General features: G+C 46.5%; 1 long non-coding RNA gene across 2 annotated transcripts in view; it reads right to left on the bottom strand.

Annotated features, from left to right (window-relative positions):
• Positions 1-1,147: 1,147 nt before the first annotated feature.
• LOC120758496 (uncharacterized) overlaps positions 1,148-17,415 on the bottom strand; it is a 201,240-nt gene continuing 184,972 nt past the window's right edge. The window contains exon 6 of one of the 2 annotated variants that reach the window (XR_009208270.1): positions 1,148-1,693. This is a non-coding gene — a long non-coding RNA (uncharacterized LOC120758496). Of the gene's footprint in view, positions 1,694-1,838; positions 2,132-17,415 lie in introns of those variants that run through there. The other variant, XR_005702899.2, reaches the window with a different exon arrangement.

Raw genomic sequence — 17,415 nt, 5'->3', positions numbered from 1 at the left:
GGGAGTATTTTGGTCGGAAAAATCCAAGCCCATGGTCCAGCTCTGGGACATGGAGAGGGATGTGGTTGGTAATGTCAGCTGTAGAGGAGCTCAGTGAGGGCACTGCCCCATTTCTAAATTAACAATGGGGGAAGGAGGAAATCCTATTATTTTTGAAAATTAACTAGATAAAATATGGTCAGACCAAACCAAAGGAATGGCACAGACCAGGACAATAACATCTTGCACTGTTTTCTTCAGGCAAAACATTTTTGATAGAACAACCAGCGATGTTCCTGAAGAGCTACAGATTCTCCACTCTGTGAGTTTTATCCTGGCCCTGCCCTATTTTATCTCCATGATTACCAAAGCGTTCCTGAGAAGCCACCAAGCCTTGCTCTCACCAGCCCACAGAGCAGCTCAGGGAAAGAGAAAGGACATCTTTCCTCACGTTTATCTCATATTTTCATACAATAAAAGTAGAATGCAACATACTGTGCCCTGTCTTCATCACCTGCATCCAGCAGCAGATACAGCTCCAGTGCCAGACCCCAATGTCCTTCATCCTATGGATCAGAGCTCACCACACTCCACCTTTCTTTGTAAGGTTCTAGGAAGAAAGCTAAAATTTTGAAGCACTTCTCAACTCCTGTCTTTGACATTTGGGATTAAAGAGGACAAAGTATTTATGCCTACCAATGGATGCTATTTGGGAATTTGAGTGGGAAGCAATGCTGTGACTGCTTGTTACGTAACCAAGCTGAACCTGGAAGTTTTCTACCCCAATTCCCAAAGTACAGCAGGATCTCTGCTATTTCTGATGGGCTTCCCTGAGCCCACCAGCACCACCATAATCAGATTGCTGCGGGGCTCCTGTTTGTTTTCAAACACATGACCAAAACTTATCTGGGGAGTAATGCAACATCCCTCCCCCTGGCAGGGCTATCCAGGATGGACCATCCAGCTGCTAGCCTGGACCCTGCAGCTCGCTTTTATCAGAGGTTGCTTTGGAAAGAAAACATGCTAAATCAAAAGTAGCTAACAAAAGATACGTGATCCATCAAAAGCAAGCTCCAGATGCTGCGTTTCTGGCATCAGCAGCACAGGATCCAAGCAGCTGGATGTAAGACCAGCTGTGTGGACTCTTTCCCTCTTCCCCTCCGTGGCTCGGGGCGCAGTGTGCCTGTGCCCCGATGTGACACAGCCCCTAATCGCATTCACATGTCAGGTCACACCAGGCGGGAGATGATGTGTGTGACCACATTAAAGAAGGGAATTTTTCTCTTTGAGATTTCTTTGTTGACTTTAATAAAGGCTCCCTCTGGGCTTTCATGCTTCAAAGGAAGAGGGGAGAGGGACCATCTTCACACATCCTAATTAACAACGTTTAATAATTGTTCTTGCATGCTGCTTTGGTTCTGTGTCTTTGGCACTGCATCTTCATTTCTCAAAGGAAGGGAGATTTCCCTGAATGGGCTTAGAGAGCATCAGTGTCCTCCAGCCTCAATAAACCTTGGAAAGCCATGGTGTAGAGATGAATATGCCAAAAGATTTGCAGGTAGTTCTGTACAGAGTGGCAGAGGCACACGTGGGGTCATGGGTGAGCAGATACCTCTTCTGCAGAGTTTCTTTCCTAGGCTGGAGGATGAAAGTACTTTGATGGCCTCTCCTCTGCCCTATGAGAGGACAGAGTGGAGCTGCTGCTCTGACATTTCTGTTTGGGAGGTTTGGGAGGGAGCACAAAGTTAGCATGCCATCAACACATCCCCATCACCTCTGAGGTACCTGGCTCTCTAAAAACAGAGTTTGAGTGCATCCCTGAAATCACATTGTGGATCCCACAGTGAAGTCCAGGAGGGACCAGGGAATACCAGGATCTTTTGGGATGCCAATAGAAAGTAGGTCAGTCTTACTCTTGATATTTTTAAGTGACACAGAGCTTTCAGTGAGAAACAGAATTTCTCCCAACTGAAGAAAATAAGAAGTCCCATGTGTAAAGGAAGTGCAACTTTCTGGCACTGAAGACCTGTTTTGGGGGCTCCTGATAAAAACCTGCCATCAGTGCAGCCCTCCTGTGCACACCAGCAGCACACCAGCGCTCCTTCCAGCTCCCACCACTTCTCACTGCCGGACAAGATGCAGCCTTAGTGCCCTGTGGGAGCACAGCAATGATTGCAATACCAGCATCTCTGACCCTGACAGCTCTGGAGTCTTGCACCTGAGACAGGCACCACAGGCTTCCCCTAAACTACCCATCCAAACTCTAGATAATTCTAAGAGCTCTGTTCAGAGAAGGGAGGTTTGGAAACCCACCAGGGATTTTTTAAGTTATTTCCCAGTCTTTAGGACTCCCCACTTCCTCCTTGCCAGACTATGGTGTTTACATAGCCACACATCCTCACACCAACTCCTTCATTCTCATGGCAACACAAAACTTTCATCCTTGTAGTAGGATCCTCCCAAGAGTCTGACTGGTCAGGAGCTCTCACATCCATTTTGTGTAAGGGAAAACCCAAGTACATGTGATTCCCATATCACAGGAGTGAGATTACCTGGGCAGTGTTACCCTGGTTTTTCTGAGTTTCTTTATTAGCCTTTTGATTTTCATAAATGGAGTCAGATCTTTTAGTTACTGTAGAATATTAGAGAAGTTTTTCTACCTTTCCCACAGAAGTAATATAAACAAATCCTTTGTTTTTCATTCTTTGTCCTTTGTTTGCATATTTCTAACCTGAAAACAATTGTAACTGACAATTCGTCTGGCCACTGAGGCTGAGGGGTGGAAACCCCAAAAAGCCAATCTTCTGCTAGACCCACAAATGTATAAAAGTAAAAGAATAAACAAAGGGGTCTCTTCTCTCCGCTCTTTCAGCTGGGAGCTGGATCAGAGGAACCTCTGCGAAAATCTCTTGTCTGCGTGTGATTTCTTTGTGTGTCTCAGTGACAGGGCAGTGTGTCACTATGTCTGTAAGTCATACAATACCTAAATACCTAGGCCCAATACCTAAATCACAAACCTATGGCTCCTGTGGAGAGCTCCTGGGCTAAATACAGAGAACTCACCACTTCTAACATGCTCAGCTGGAAGATCCAGGGCTTTGTAGTGCATCAAGAGTCATGAGTGGTTTTCCTGCCCTTCCCTGCAATGATCCACTTGAGCAGTTCCCATCACCACTCAGTGGTGGGAAGGTTCTCATTTGGCATTGAATTTATCAAGGCAGCCTGTGCAGGGCAGCTCAGAGCCCATCCTGAGTGCGCCTCTCTGAAACCCTGCTATAAGACCCAAGCGGTGTTTTTGGTTTTTTTGTTGTTGTTGTTTTTGCCTGGAAATGCTACAATGAGTATTTGAGCTACAGCCATGAGCACAAAAGGTCCCAATGCCATTCACAAAATATTTGAGTAGAGGAGATTTGCAGTCCATTTAAATTTTTAAGGGCAGCTTAGGCACTATTTCTGTCTGGCCTATGAAGGTAAATGAGAGTCCTCGAGCTGATAACGTGACTAAAAACAGGAGGATTGGCAGAGCTCCAGGCCTGGGGACTGATGGTTTGGGGAAGATACAAAGAACCTGCCAGGAATACACTGGGTTTAGGCTCCGGCCTGTTATGGCCTTGGGTAATTGAATGCTACATTTGTTAACCAACATGAAATGCAGGAGTCTATAGAAACCACATGTTTTCCATCCATTCCATGTGCTCCATCAGCTTGATGGAGTTAGATGATGCAGACAGACAGTCTGAGATCTGGGTTAAATAAGTTGAACTGCTTTATTTTTCTCTTGGCATTGCAGTGGGCGCAAGAAATTCTCACAGGGTGGAACATCTGGAACACATTATTCACTAAGAGTGAAAGATGCTGTTGTGTTTGTGGAGGAACCAAGCCCGCTTCTTGCAAGCATCTGACACAAACCAGAGTGACAATTAACGGCATGGCAGCTTTCTTTAAAGGGTATTAGTTCTGCCTCATGTTAAATAAAACCTTTGTCAGCTTAGCTGACAATGCAGGTTTCCAAGAAGGCATTTCCCTTAGCCCAGGAAGAGACATGAAAGAAGTGGCAGCCTGGCATTTGCACGGGCAGCAGGGGGAATTCCTACATACAGAAGCAAGATGGAACTCCTGTCAGATTTAGAGCACAGTAGGAAGTGATGCTATGACTTCTATTGACACATAGATGATATTTTTCACCCAACAGCTTCCTCATAAAACTAATACAGAAATACAGTGTAAGTCAGCCAGAAATCTGTGGATTTCAGTCAAAATCAGACGAGCCAAAGCAGCAAACAAAAGGATTTTCTATTCTTTCATGGCTGGTGGCTCAGGCTCTTGCACAGAATGTGGGAGCCTTGGATTGGGTCCCATCTTTCCTTGAAGGACCTTTAGTTCAGACCTTAGTCCAGTTTTTCAGCTACTTTTTCCCCTAGCTAAGACACCACCTCCTCCAACACCCAGTGGTCTGTATCCTGCATGTGATGTGTTTCTTTCCTGCAAAAAATCTCCAAGGAAGGCTAGGTGAAAAGGTGGACACAGAACTGGAGAGAGAATCAAGATTACTTCCTTGGAGGACACATGGCAACAACCTGAGTCAGGAGAGGCTGCCCCTCACGGGTGCTGCAAGGGGATGGAGGGTGACCCGAGGGAAGCGTAAAAGAGATGAGACTGGGGATGTCGTCACACAACTGAGCAAGCTGGGTCAGTTGGAAGAAAAGAAACACAGGGCACCGGAACTACAAGGTCAGTGGAGGAAAAGGACTTAGGGAGATAGAGAAAAGACCCTTCTCGTGCTTTTGGCTGATGATACCAGCTTGTCTTCCACCTCCCAGATGGGAACAACCTTTCTGAACTGCAGGTTTTTGTTAAAGCAAGTGTGTACATGCGTACCACAGGATACACTTGCTACGCGATGCCAATGCCAGAACCACTGTCAGCAATACATTTTAACTCTTCAGGAAACTGCCTTTGTTTTCCTTTTCTCAGTATGAACACAATGAATACAATTCAAGTATTTTTTACTTACTCCAAGCACTTACTCACTCTTCCATATATTAGAAAATAGCTTCTAATAAGACCCAGAACAATCTTACGTAAAAATGCCTACTCATTTTACCATGCTAACAGAAGAGCTACTTCATGTTCAGACAGAATGAACGAATAAATATATTTTCAGACCGTAATGGCAGAAAAGTGCTTCCACTCCATGTGTACATCAATTATTTCCTTCTGTTTAAACCCATGACTAATTACCCTTGGAAGCAAATAGCTAACATCCACTCGAATACAGGCATCCCTTTTAATTTAATCAAGAACTCATCTAGCTTGAAAATCATGGCAATTATCAATGAAGTGGAGGGTTGTACGGACCTAAGCCCCACAACAGAAAGTGCAGTGCATCACAGGAGGGTGACTTCCAGAAAGGATAAAGGGAAATGTCCAGATTATGGACAAAAATTCAAAATTTGTGAGGTTACTTCAGAGAGTCACTCATGACTACTCAGGAAGATGCAGAGATTAGTGTTTGATCCAGCCTCAAAAGTCCATGGCCCAATTTTCAGTAAAAATTAAATGTTTGCTGTGAAAATGGGGGCTTTGTGGAAATCCCGAGATTTTTCCTCCAGAAGATAAACTAGGTGTAAAACTCCAAGCCACCATCATTAAAAATCCTTTGGGATTCCTTTTACCTCCCCTCCAGATGTACTCTGAACCAATTCCTCTTGCAGCTCAACAGACTGGGTCATCACAAGACCTTTAAGCTGACCCTGGAGTTCAAACTGATTTTTTTTGCACCCATACACATGAGAAAGGCACACTGAGGAGACCGTACACACACTGGACCAGCTTTCTTAAGGGTTACCCCATCTACAACCATTATAGCTGTCACATCACCTCACTACATATCTTTGCCTGCTCGTGAATTCAGCTGACACGCTATGTGCCCAGCAAAGCAGCCAGGGTAATGCTGTAGGCAATATTTTGAAATTTATTGGCCATGGTTTCTAATATGCAAACACAGTTACAGTTTTTGCCTTGTTGCCATCACACAGTCTTATTCCAATTTTGGCCTCCCTCATTTCACTGGTTAGAAACAGGCTGGCTTTCAGAGAAAGGAGTTTGAGCAAAAGAGGAGGGCCAGACCCTATCTTCTCCCCCTCCAGAGACCAACCACTGAAAAAAACCCACAAGAATCATAATCACAGAATCACAGAATGGTTGGAGTTGGAAGGGACTTTCAAGATCACCTTGTCCCAGCCTCTGGTAGGGGCAGGGAACCTTCCACTAGACCAGGTTTCTGAAAGCCTTTCCCCTTGTCCCGTCACTACATGCCTGTGTGAAAAGTCATAATGATGTTCATAAAGCAGCATTGGGGGTAATTTCTTGTTTTTTAACTTCCATATGTTGGGAATACACCACATATGTTTAACAGGAAACACACAGCTAAAGCAAAAATGATATGTGAAAAAGAAGGTCCTTTACCTCATCGAGTCCCTGCAAGAGCTGAAGAGCATTAGTGGTTTCTTCCACTGACATTTTACATTAGTCCTTTTGGAGGAGGCTCAATGTAATGTTAATTAGATAAGTTGCTAAAAAAACCTCCAAAACCAACAAGAGATGTCCATGGGTGTTTTTAATGCCTCTGTACACCACGCAGCTCAACGCAAGGCTTCTGAGACAGAAAAAGACAACATTAAACAGCATATGTATCCATGTGTTTTTATATATATATATATATATATATATATATATATATATGCATAAAAATATATATTCTCATCTCCAAAGATCAAGTCAGATCATTGGGAGATTCTTATATTTAACAAGAAACTTCACAAAGCCAAAAACCAAAAAGCATTTGATTAAAACAACGAATTAAGGTTTGGCATGGGTACTGTGAAAATCTTAGAAGCTGTTGGCTATCAAAACTTTTCTCCTGAAAGAGAAATCTTCATTGCCTGCCAGAGACAGTAGCAGCTCTGCAGGCTCACATGCTGCTCTGCTCCGTGTTTTCTCATCCTTGAGCAGCCACTGGCCAAAACTGATGTGAGACACAGAGAGGAATGATTTCCTGGTACAGTATTTGTCTTTTGACAGCGCGGCCAATCACGAGGTTCCAGATTTTAAAAAATTCCCATTTCTTAGAAAAATATTTCAATTTACAATCAGAACTAATTTTTTGTAAGTTTACAGAAGCCATGACTCATCCATACGTGAAGCAGATTTGTAGGGTTGCTTTCTGACCGAATACCCCATTAGATTGTGTTTTGCCTTGTCTCGCACATCTTCCTACAAACCGCACATGCACAGAGCAAAGGCTTTGATACCTGAGTATCTATGAAAAATCCAAGATTAATCCCAAGTTCTGTAACTACAGAGCTGGATCACACCTCAAATTCTAATTTTCCAAGGTCAAAAGTTATTTATCAGGACACAGCAGAGGTTATTTTCTTTATAAATAAAGAGATACGAATTTCTAAAGTTAGGGTTCTGAGTTTGCACTCAAACCCTTACAAGAGTAAGGGATAAATCTAAGACATAGGAAACCTTTGATCTTCTCAGTAAGATGGAGTATGTTTTTCTTGCCAATTTGTACACGTTTCAACAGCCTTCTGCCAGTTTTGCCCTTCTGGAACTTCAAGTTTAAACAAATCCAGGATGCCACAGGGAAAACTCAAGTTGATGTAGAAGCAGCAAAGCCTGTTCATCTCCAAAAATTCACTCCTGTGCATCTGCGAGCAGATGCAAAGGTATCTTTGGAAGCATTAAGTGGGGAGGTGAGAACGCAGGAAAATGGCAGAGAAGATGGTTTTATGTTCATTCCTTCACGCACACACATGGGATTCCTCTGAGCAAGTCCCAGGCATGCAGACACAGACCTCAGGCAGGAACGGATGCTCCCAGTCCCTCCTGGGTTTGCTAGGCAGGACACTTTGCAGGTGGATCCCAGGCCAACAGAGTATCTCTCTGAAAAAAGGGCAACTCAGCAGATCATCAGCTCCAAGAAGGCAAGACTGGATTCCAAAATTACCCCTGAAGCCACAGCAGCCCCTGGCTTCAGCAGCTTTGCTCTCTGGTGTTCACCCCCACTCCCCAAAGGGGCAGCAATGCTTGAATTTTGTTTTCTGAATAGGGCTTTGAGGTTTTTTTGCTGTGCTCTAATCACAGGAGTTGGTTTTTGTCCCATGGCTCGCCTCCCTCCTGCAGACACCAGGAATGCCCCTGGGAGGTTCCAAGGGAAGGCTGCTCTTGCCACAAGCCTGGGCGAACACAGGTGGTGAACAAATGTACAGGCGAGAAAAAAGCAGTACAGAGTTAAGGAGAGACCAAAGGGGAGAGAAGAAAAGGAGCAGAAATCGGCAGCAAGGCAGACGGTGGAGCGGGGGGGCGGGGGAAGCCCATGGGCTGAGGAAGAAAGAAAAGGAGCAAGACAAGTACAGGGTTGTGGCAGCTGTGTGATGACAGGCACCAGGATGAGTGGACAGATACAAGATCCAGCAACAGTTATGAACTAAAAGTTTACAAAGGCTGATTTCTTTCCCGGACTCGCGCTTTACAGGACTTGAACTCAGGAAGAGAGAAAACCACAGACTCTGTGTCTGCTCAGCCCGCCCGGGACATCCTTTAAGAACCAGCCAAAACCCAAAAGCGCTGTGATGTGTGACTGGAGGCCATGAAGAGCTCATGAAAGAGAGCAAATCCCAGGGGAGCCACCCATTTCCCAGCGGTGGCTGGCTCAGAGAGAGGCTGCCTGGCCTCTGGGATGTTGGCTGTGGGCACTGAAGGGCTCGTGCAAAATCAGCCCCTAAACGGGGCATTAACTCCATCAACTGGACAAGCTCTCTTGTATGGCTGGAGACCCAAGTGTCATTTATTATACTCCAGGTTTGTATGAGAGCCTTCCTGGAGCAAATTAAATACTTTCTTCTCTTCTTCTTCTTTTCTTCACATTTATCTTTAGGGAGAAAAAAGCCAAAGCACACTCTGCTGTTACATGCAAAAGCCAAAGCGAGGACACGAGCATTGCCTCAGGATCCAGAAGTGAATTTCAAGCCATTTCACTGCAGCAGATAAACTGATAAAAGTGGCTCACAGCCAGCAGGATTTATACCTGCACAAGCAACACCCAGTGGATTTCCTGTCCATCACCATAATTGCTGAAAATAGTATATGCCTATTCATAGGGAATAGGGAACACAGACCTGAAATGCTGGATTTGCTTTTCTTCTTCTTCATTAGTGCTTATTTTAACTTTCTCCTGCAAGTAAATGGGCAAGTTCCACTACTGGCAGCTGAAGACACAGTTTATTGCCAAGACGAAAAACTAATGTTCCCTTGCTATAGGCTTTATATTCAAAGCAGAAGGAAGAACATGGTTCAAGACTGCTAATGCAGCTGGCTGCTATTAAAGAAAAAAAAAGTCTCCTCTAAGCTGGCTTTGATGCCAAACAAAAGAAACAGCTAAAGGTTTTCTCCCAAATAAAGTATCATTTCATGAAACGGAGTCCTCAGTGGGAAAATATGTAGGTAAAAACCTTGGTGTGAGCAATGTTCTGAAAAGCTGTCTTTAGTATAAACTTAATTTAAAAGCTTTTCCTTCAGTATAAATTACCAATGTATCTCCATGACGCTGTCCTATGGGGGGAGCACGGAAGGCATAAAGGTGCAGCTCCCACTGGTGGGACTCCCTGCCTAAGTTGTGCATTGTGGCGCAGAGATGGGAAATGCAAAGCAAACACATTTAAATCATAGAATATCCTGAGCTGGAAAGGATCCACGAGGATCCTTTATCCCAACTCCTGGCCCAGCACAGGACAGGCCAAGAACCTCACAGCGTCCCTGGGAGCAGTCTCCAAACGTTGCTTGATCTCTGTCAGGCTTGGTGCTGTGGCCACTCCCTGGGGAGCCTGTTCAGTGCCCAAACACCCTCTGTGGGAAGAATCTTTTCCTGATATCCAACCTAAACCTCCCCTGACCTAGCTTCATCTCACTCCCTCAGGTCCTATCAGTGGTCACCAGAGAGTTTGCACCAAGCCCTTCCTTGTGCCCAGGTTTGCTTGCATGAAGGGAGGTGGTTGCCTTTTTCCAAGGAGCTCTGCTCCCCTCCCACGCTACCTTGCAGCCACTCCTCTCAGCAATAGGGAGTACTGCCTTCAAAATTGGTTTCCCTGCTCCTAAGCCAAGACACAGCATTGTACTTCTACACTTATTGGGTTTAAAACATTCAGGTTCCCTTCTGGTCCCAAATGCATATGCATTTCTTTGGGTATTCAAGCCTAAACTAACCCAGCTCCAATTCCTGAAAATATTTAAGGATGCACTTAATTTAAAACATGTGACAGTCTCAGTGAGGTCAGCGGGATTATGGTTGAATGTAGCTGCTTTCTAACAGACCCCAGCCGTGCATCTCCCCGCTATACCCCAAGGCGAGGGCCAGGAAAACTCAGTAGCAGCCAATTTTGCCACAGAAGAACTTTGCCCAGGAGGGGAAAAAAAGAAGTAAACAGGAAATGAGAAGTGAAGCCATTTGCCCCAATGTCAGAAAGCAAGTCACTAATGCAGCCAAGTACCAATGATCCAGGGAACAACAGCTCCAGTGTTCACAGGGAACCACACATGGGGCCTTCACATCACGGCATGCATAAGGGCTTCAACCACAGCAGTGTTTTAACTGCCCGTCTTCCCAAAACAGTCTTAAGGGGAATTAAAGGCAAGTCAGGCCTGGTGAGATTATTGTACCAGTCTCCTCCAAATAAATACAAGCTAAAAATAGCAGCAGAGGACATCTCACCAAGGGGCAGATAAGCCGCCCTCACCGTAGGCACACAAAAGCAGGCCAGACAGATGTTTACGCCGGGTGATTTAGCGCATCTGAATTTGTCAAGCTGCTTGATAACTTCATACTCAAGAACATTTCTTTCCTCATTACAGAAACATCCTGGTTTCCAGCAAAAAAAAAGTGCTGCTGGCACCAGAATTCCCCCCTTGCTGTTTTCTGCACAGCAGAAATCAGAGGAGTTTATCGCTTGGAAAGAAAAGCTGTGGATGGGCGGCAATTTTCACTGGGCTTCTGGTGGGCCTTCCCTTCCCTCCTTTCCCCCTTTGAAAGGTGGTGGCTGTGCCCGTGCAATATGGACAAGCTGGATCCTTTCTTTCCCCAGGCTCCTGGCTGCAAAGCAAACATGCAATGCCAGCAGAGCGCTATTCTTCCATTGCTGGTGCTCTGCGGGGAGTCAGGATCCGATTTACCCCAGAAGCTCTGCCGCTGTGTTTCAGCTCTACAGGGACACTCCTTAATCTGCACAAGGAATCCAAAGGGCTTGAAACAATAAGAGAGAAGGAAATCATTGTTTTAAGACACGTACTGGAATATCATTGTGTCGATGTGCTTAACAGATGGGGAATGCAATGGCCAAATTCAGGCTCCCCTGGGTGCCTCTCTCAGAACCAGGCTGCCCCATCCTTTCTGCGGGTAGGAAAACAGGAGGGGGATGATATGTGAAAGCTTCCTCAACCACATGGTGGTAGCTAGGATCCAAGGATTGAAGACCCTAGCTGAGCCAAGGTGGTGCAGTCAGGCATTTGGCAGGGCTTGGACAGGAAGGACACTTTGCGCATGGCCATATTTCTACACCATTCAAAGAGTTCTGAAACCTCTGGGGGAAACATTCACCGTAAAAAAGATAGTAAGAGACAAAAAATGCTGTCTCCATTTACACATTGGCCAGCAGAGGCTCTTGACTCTCTAGGGGACAGCATGCAGGGGCACAACGTGCCTGCTGGACACTCAGATTTGATAAGGGCTGCATGCCTGGGCCCTTCTGGCTGCTGCTGCAAACCCAGACCCTTCTGTACAGGAGGGAGGTCTGCACATCCCATTAGCTCTTCTGGACCTGCCACCCAGCACACACTGGCAAGAACAAGGTGTCAGAGCATCCCTGCTGCCCTCAGCACTGCTGCTGCTGGAGAGTTCTGTGGAAGCATCCTCAGGAGTACATGATTCGGATCAGAAGTGCCATTGGATGGAGAAGTCCTGATCTTCTCCGCTTCCTGCACTTTTCCTCCCACCACACAGAGGGCTCTGGCTGTGAGAACAGGATTCCTTACAGGTACAGGTATGTCCTATACAGGTCCTAACAGGTCCTATACAGATCCTAACAGGTCCAGGATCTGAGCAGAAATAGTCAAAGCAAACCCCAAAATATGTACAGTGTGGACATCAGGTCCTTAGCAAAAACACTTCATTCTCCAGATCCATTTCATGCAGATGCCACCAAAGCTGTGAGGAGGCTGTTGTGTGCACCCTGTGCCCCATCCTGGGGTGCCACATCCACCTGAGCCCCCTGTCCAACACAACCTGCCATCACAGGGCGCTGGGTGAGGACAGCCCTGAGGCTGCAGGCCTGTTTTTAAGGGCACTCTTATTTTGAGTTTCAAGGGCACACACACTGGCTCAGTCCATCGGAATTACTGCAATTGCAGGTGTCCTTCAGTACCAGAGCCCATCTCACTGTCTCCCGACAGCCACGGGGTCAGTAAATCCCCCCTGACACACACAGGGGATCAACTGGGGTGCCCAGCCAGCAGGACCCACAGTCAGCTGCAGGTATTTGGATTCCCCTCTGTACCTCTGAGAGATGCTGCCGCCCAGCCAGGACTGGCAGAGAGATTTGGGATGGGAGCTCCCATCCGTCCCCCTGGGAGCTGGGGACCTAAAATTCTGCCATAAGGAGCTCTGAAAATATCAGCCCAAGTTTGTTTCAGGAGCGGGGCTGGGATTCCCTCCTCCTCCCTCCCTCTCTCCTCCGCTTCAGCAGCACAATGTCGCCCTTTCTCCATTTCCGAAAGGGGTCTTGCAGGGCTCCGCATCGGAGATCAGGGGCCGCTTGGAAGGAGGAACCCGCAGTTTGACCCCTGCTCTGTTGAGAGCCCCTTTGTGCCTCTGCAAAGCTCTGCACTCTGCGTTGGCCTCACGGCCAGCGGAGGGAAACGCTGCAGGAAGCAGGGATTTATTCTGCTGCTGACAATCGGGAGCAGCAGTGTCCTCTGGTGCCTTCATTGTCCAAAGGTGTTTGAGTGTAAAGCTCACACATAATAGCGACTTTCTAGCGATGCCTGTTCAAAAAGCCCTTTGGAGCTCGCCAGCTCTGCCGGGAATGCAAGACCTCAGGTGTCCGGGCTTATCTTCCAACCAAACTCATTTATTTAACAGCCAACTCCGATTACTCCTTGTAGTTAAAAGAAAGCCCCCAGACAAAGGCTCAGCAGCCGTGTGCTCCTCAGCCATTCAGTGCTGCTGGTGCGGGAAGCAGGTGTTCCGAGGTCCGCGTTCCCTCTCCAGTTTGGAGAGGCTGGAATAAGACACCGCCTTTTGAAATGTCCGCTCAAAAGGAAAGAAAGAGGAGGCACAGCCTCACTTTGCAGGCTGGGAGCGGGCGAAGGGCTCAGCTAGCTCATAGCATGAGCTGGCCAAATGCTGCAAAGAGCATTCCCATGGAAATTTCTGCAAATATGGAAATGAATCCAGCTAAGTGGTTTTTGCACCTTTTTTTTTTTTTTTTTTCTTGAATGGTGTTTTCTAAGTGCTTGGGGAGCGCGCATTTTTCACTTCTCTACATACCTCCTTTGCTGATAAACTGGCATTTGCAATGGAAACAAGTTGGATATCAGGAGGAATTTCTTCATGGAAAGGTTTGTTAACATTTGAGCTGCCCGGGAGGTGCTCAAAGTGGCACTCAGTGCCATGGTCTGGTGGACAAGGCAGTGTTTGGCCAAAGGCTGGACTCCATGAATCTCAAAGGTTTTTTCTGACCTCCTTGATTCTGTGATTCTGATTCTACTGAAACTAACAATGACAATCCAAGCACTCAAGCAGCCATCCCATCAGCATCCCACTCTGCCACAAAGGCACAAGGACTGGGAGTGCTTGGTTGGCAGAGCTCTGTCTTTGAAGAAAAACATTCTTCAAAGTGCAAACTTAGTTGGCTTGGGTGGGGGGGAAAACCTTGCAAAGGAAGTTTTTAGTAGGAGCAAAAGATAAAGTTTATCACGTAAGTCACAAACTGCAGCTTGAAATCATCCAAGCACAAGTCAAGACGCCAGTGTCATCTCTCTTTTTCCCTCATAAATAATATTAATTGGTATTTTTTATGTGGAGGTATTAAAAGAAAGGATGATGAAGAGGTGCTTGTGCTGACACAGGCCCAAAGGCTCTGCTTCCCCAGGGCTTGGTGTGCCCTGGGATACTGCACCAGGAGGAGCAGGGGCAACTGCTCTGAAACTGTGCTTGAACATGGAAAAACACCCTGGCCAAGCAGCAAACATGAGTGAGATTTCCTAGACCTTTGTGTTTGCTTTTTAAAATCTATTCCGAAAAAAAAAAAAAATTTGCTGTCTCCTCTCCCTTTTTTCCCTGGTCAGCCAAGGAACAAAAGCGGGGCTAAAGCACTGGTCCAACTCAGCTGGTTTCTGTGCGGTAGCATCCCCCAGGACTTGGAAAAAGGCTCCTTGTCCTGCTCTTCCTACACACGGTATGGCCAGGCAGTGCCCGTGTCAGTGCTGGATGAGCCCCGCCTCACCACCCAGATCAGAGAACAGCAGCACCTTCAGCTCAAAATGGCCCAGACAGATCTCAGCATCTCTGGCATTTGCTGTACCTCCAGCTCCCAAGCCCGCAAGCTTTGCTGCGCACCGGGGCCCTTCTGAGATGCACCCTCTCTCCTAACTCAGCTATGATAAGATAATAGCATCCCCCCACCTCCCTTTTTAATAAAGCTGCCAGTTTTAAAGATGCATCACAGTAATTTCTTAAAAGCTACAGGCCATCAGTGCTGCCTAAGTGCTCTTTACAGGGAGTATGGCACTGGGGAACCGCAGAGAACTCACTCGCAAGACAAAAATATTCCCACCTCATTATATGCTCCAGTGGATTACCCAATAATTACACTTATTTGATCCAAAGGTAATTACCATTTTGCTAATCAGGTGTTCCTTTTGTTAATACACAAAGTCAGCCACGCCAGCATTACTCCTGGTCGTGCCTCACGCCTGCAGAAGCAGGGCCATTGCGCTCACACCACCCTGCAAGGAGGGTGCTCATCCCCCAGTCATCAACTCTAAACATCTCCTCCTCGTCCTGCAGGGGTAGGGCTTCTGTATCCAAGCCATGGCCAAGCTCAGACGGAGCCAATGTGACCATCAGGAGACAGAGGCTCTGCCTCAGCCTTCTTGCTCCAGAGCAGGGACATTTGCCAGAGATTCATTCTGTCCGCCCTGAGCACTTCATACCACGGGTGATGCCTTCAGTGTGACACAGACACAGCACAGTGGCAGCTCTGTGTGGGGGGTGTGACAGCCACTGTCCATGCTGGAGCGAGAAGGAGACTCTGCAAACCCATCCTCCTCATGAGGTCCCATCAGAAACACACCACCAAAACCTCTCCAGACGCCTGAACACCTTCAGGAGCCACATGCAGCAGCAAGCTGGTGACCTGCAGTTGGATTTAGGCTGTACATAAAGGTTTCTTTTACAAACACTGGCCAAGCAAAGCCATTCTAACCTCCTGTGTGTTTAGTGCCATTGCCATGCCAGAGCTTCCCCAGTAGAAGTGGCCAAAGCAGCCCATGCAGGGAAGAAACAGCCGTGTCGGGGTCGTGACAACCCCTCTTCCATGAGAGCTGTCGACATTACTCCTGGTGAGTGGCAGCAATGTTTCCAGCTGGCCCAGCCAGATCAAGAGCCTTAAGGGGCCCTGGACCTTTTTCCCCCCCAAGGAGCACCAGCTCAGCGTTTCCACCACCCTCCCATGCAGAAACATCAGTTCAGTGTGTGCTTTTTCTTTGGTTCTCCTGTTGCTGTTTCATGGGATGGGTTTCTAGGAGCAGAGAGAGGGGAAAAAGCTGCCATGCTGCCAGCAGAAAATATGCAGGAATGAGAGGTCAGCAGTACAGTCCCCTCAAAATCCCAGAGTCGTGTTAAAGGCTTTATTGTTTGGCATCTAATACTGGGTCCTGCTTTGTCTCTTCTCTCTGCGTTTAAAGCTACACTCAGCTTTTGGATTTTTGTCCAAGCCTGACCAGTTACCGAAAGACATTTTTATTCTCTACACAGTCATTTCTGGGAAGAGTAATTAATTCATGTTAATTTGGAGACAAAAAGGCATAGCAATTAACTTTTCCAGTCCAGATATAAATGGTAATATATTAAAAACCTACTGGTGATAAAGAGATAAGACACCTAAGTTATGATCTTTCCACCATCAAGTGCTGCTTATTGAAAGAAGGAGATTTTGAGTAGTTTCAACCCTTTGAAATAGTCTAACTTAAAACAATAGTCCATTTTTTCATCAGAGCTAAAATGCTTTAGGCTTGTTCCTCTCAAACCAGACCATCTTCTGTTCACTGTTAACTGGTGATCCAGAAGCAATAAATTCCCTTAACCACTCCAGATGGGCTGTGCTAGGTATGGGAGATATTGAAGGACTGGACTGGATGCAGATGAGAAGGAAGGAAAGAAATTGAGTAGGATTTTACTTTCCACTGAGTACTTTACACTCCTGTTTATCATGTGAGGTGCTTTTTGTGTTTTCCTTTCAAGATAAAAATCTATTTTCAGCAAATGAACCAGAGCACATGAAACAAAATACAGAATACAGAGTTGGTGAAACACAGGTAAAAACCCCAAACATCTAGGGACTCATAATTCTGCCACCCTGAGCCTGGACCAGGAGCCGGCTACAGCCTTGCCCTTAGTTCAAAACCACCCTAAGAGATGCTAATTGGGCACTTTCAATAGTTTTTCAGTCCCAAACTTCAAAGAGGCACAAAGGAAGGACAAGTGCTCAAGTTCCAAAGCAAAATGACTTTGTACAGGGGCTCGGTGGATATAGAGAATGGTGGAGAGCATGGTCAGGGCTACAGCTCATTTCCCGCAGAGAGAGTGAGACAAGAAAAGCACTGGGAATAAAAGTATGGCACAGCAGGAAAAGCTCAGTTTTACAACCATCCTACCTCTCCTTCCCTGGTAACACCAAGACATCCACCAGCTACCTGAAATCTCACTTTCTAGAGTAAAAGCTTAATTACTGACATCATGCAGGGAAATGAGACAGAACAAGCTGAAGAGCTACTGAATCAGCTGCACTGGGAAGGAAAGGCACTGGTTGCCCCCCAACATCCCACTCTGATCACCAGGTGCTGAGGCCAGCCCTGTAGCACTTAGTGCTAACTTGCAGCATTTAAGGATGAGTATGGGCTTGAGCCACACAGGTAACTCAATCCATCAGAAAACACATCCCAGACTCAGGCTCCATTCTCCCTAAACCAGGTGCCCTTGGGATTGCATGGACACACACTTCAGCCCAGAGCTGAATGACAAATCTGAAGTTGACAAGCTGTTTACAGAAGGAGAAAAGCTCTGAAGCAATTGCTGGCAAATTACCATGAGGAACA

The sequence above is a fragment of the Hirundo rustica genome, chromosome 12 (assembly GCF_015227805.2).
Source record: "Hirundo rustica isolate bHirRus1 chromosome 12, bHirRus1.pri.v3, whole genome shotgun sequence".
NCBI lineage: Eukaryota > Metazoa > Chordata > Aves > Passeriformes > Hirundinidae > Hirundo > Hirundo rustica.
The sequence above is the reverse complement of the archived record's forward strand: the minus strand, read 5'-3'. Positions and strand labels throughout refer to the sequence as shown.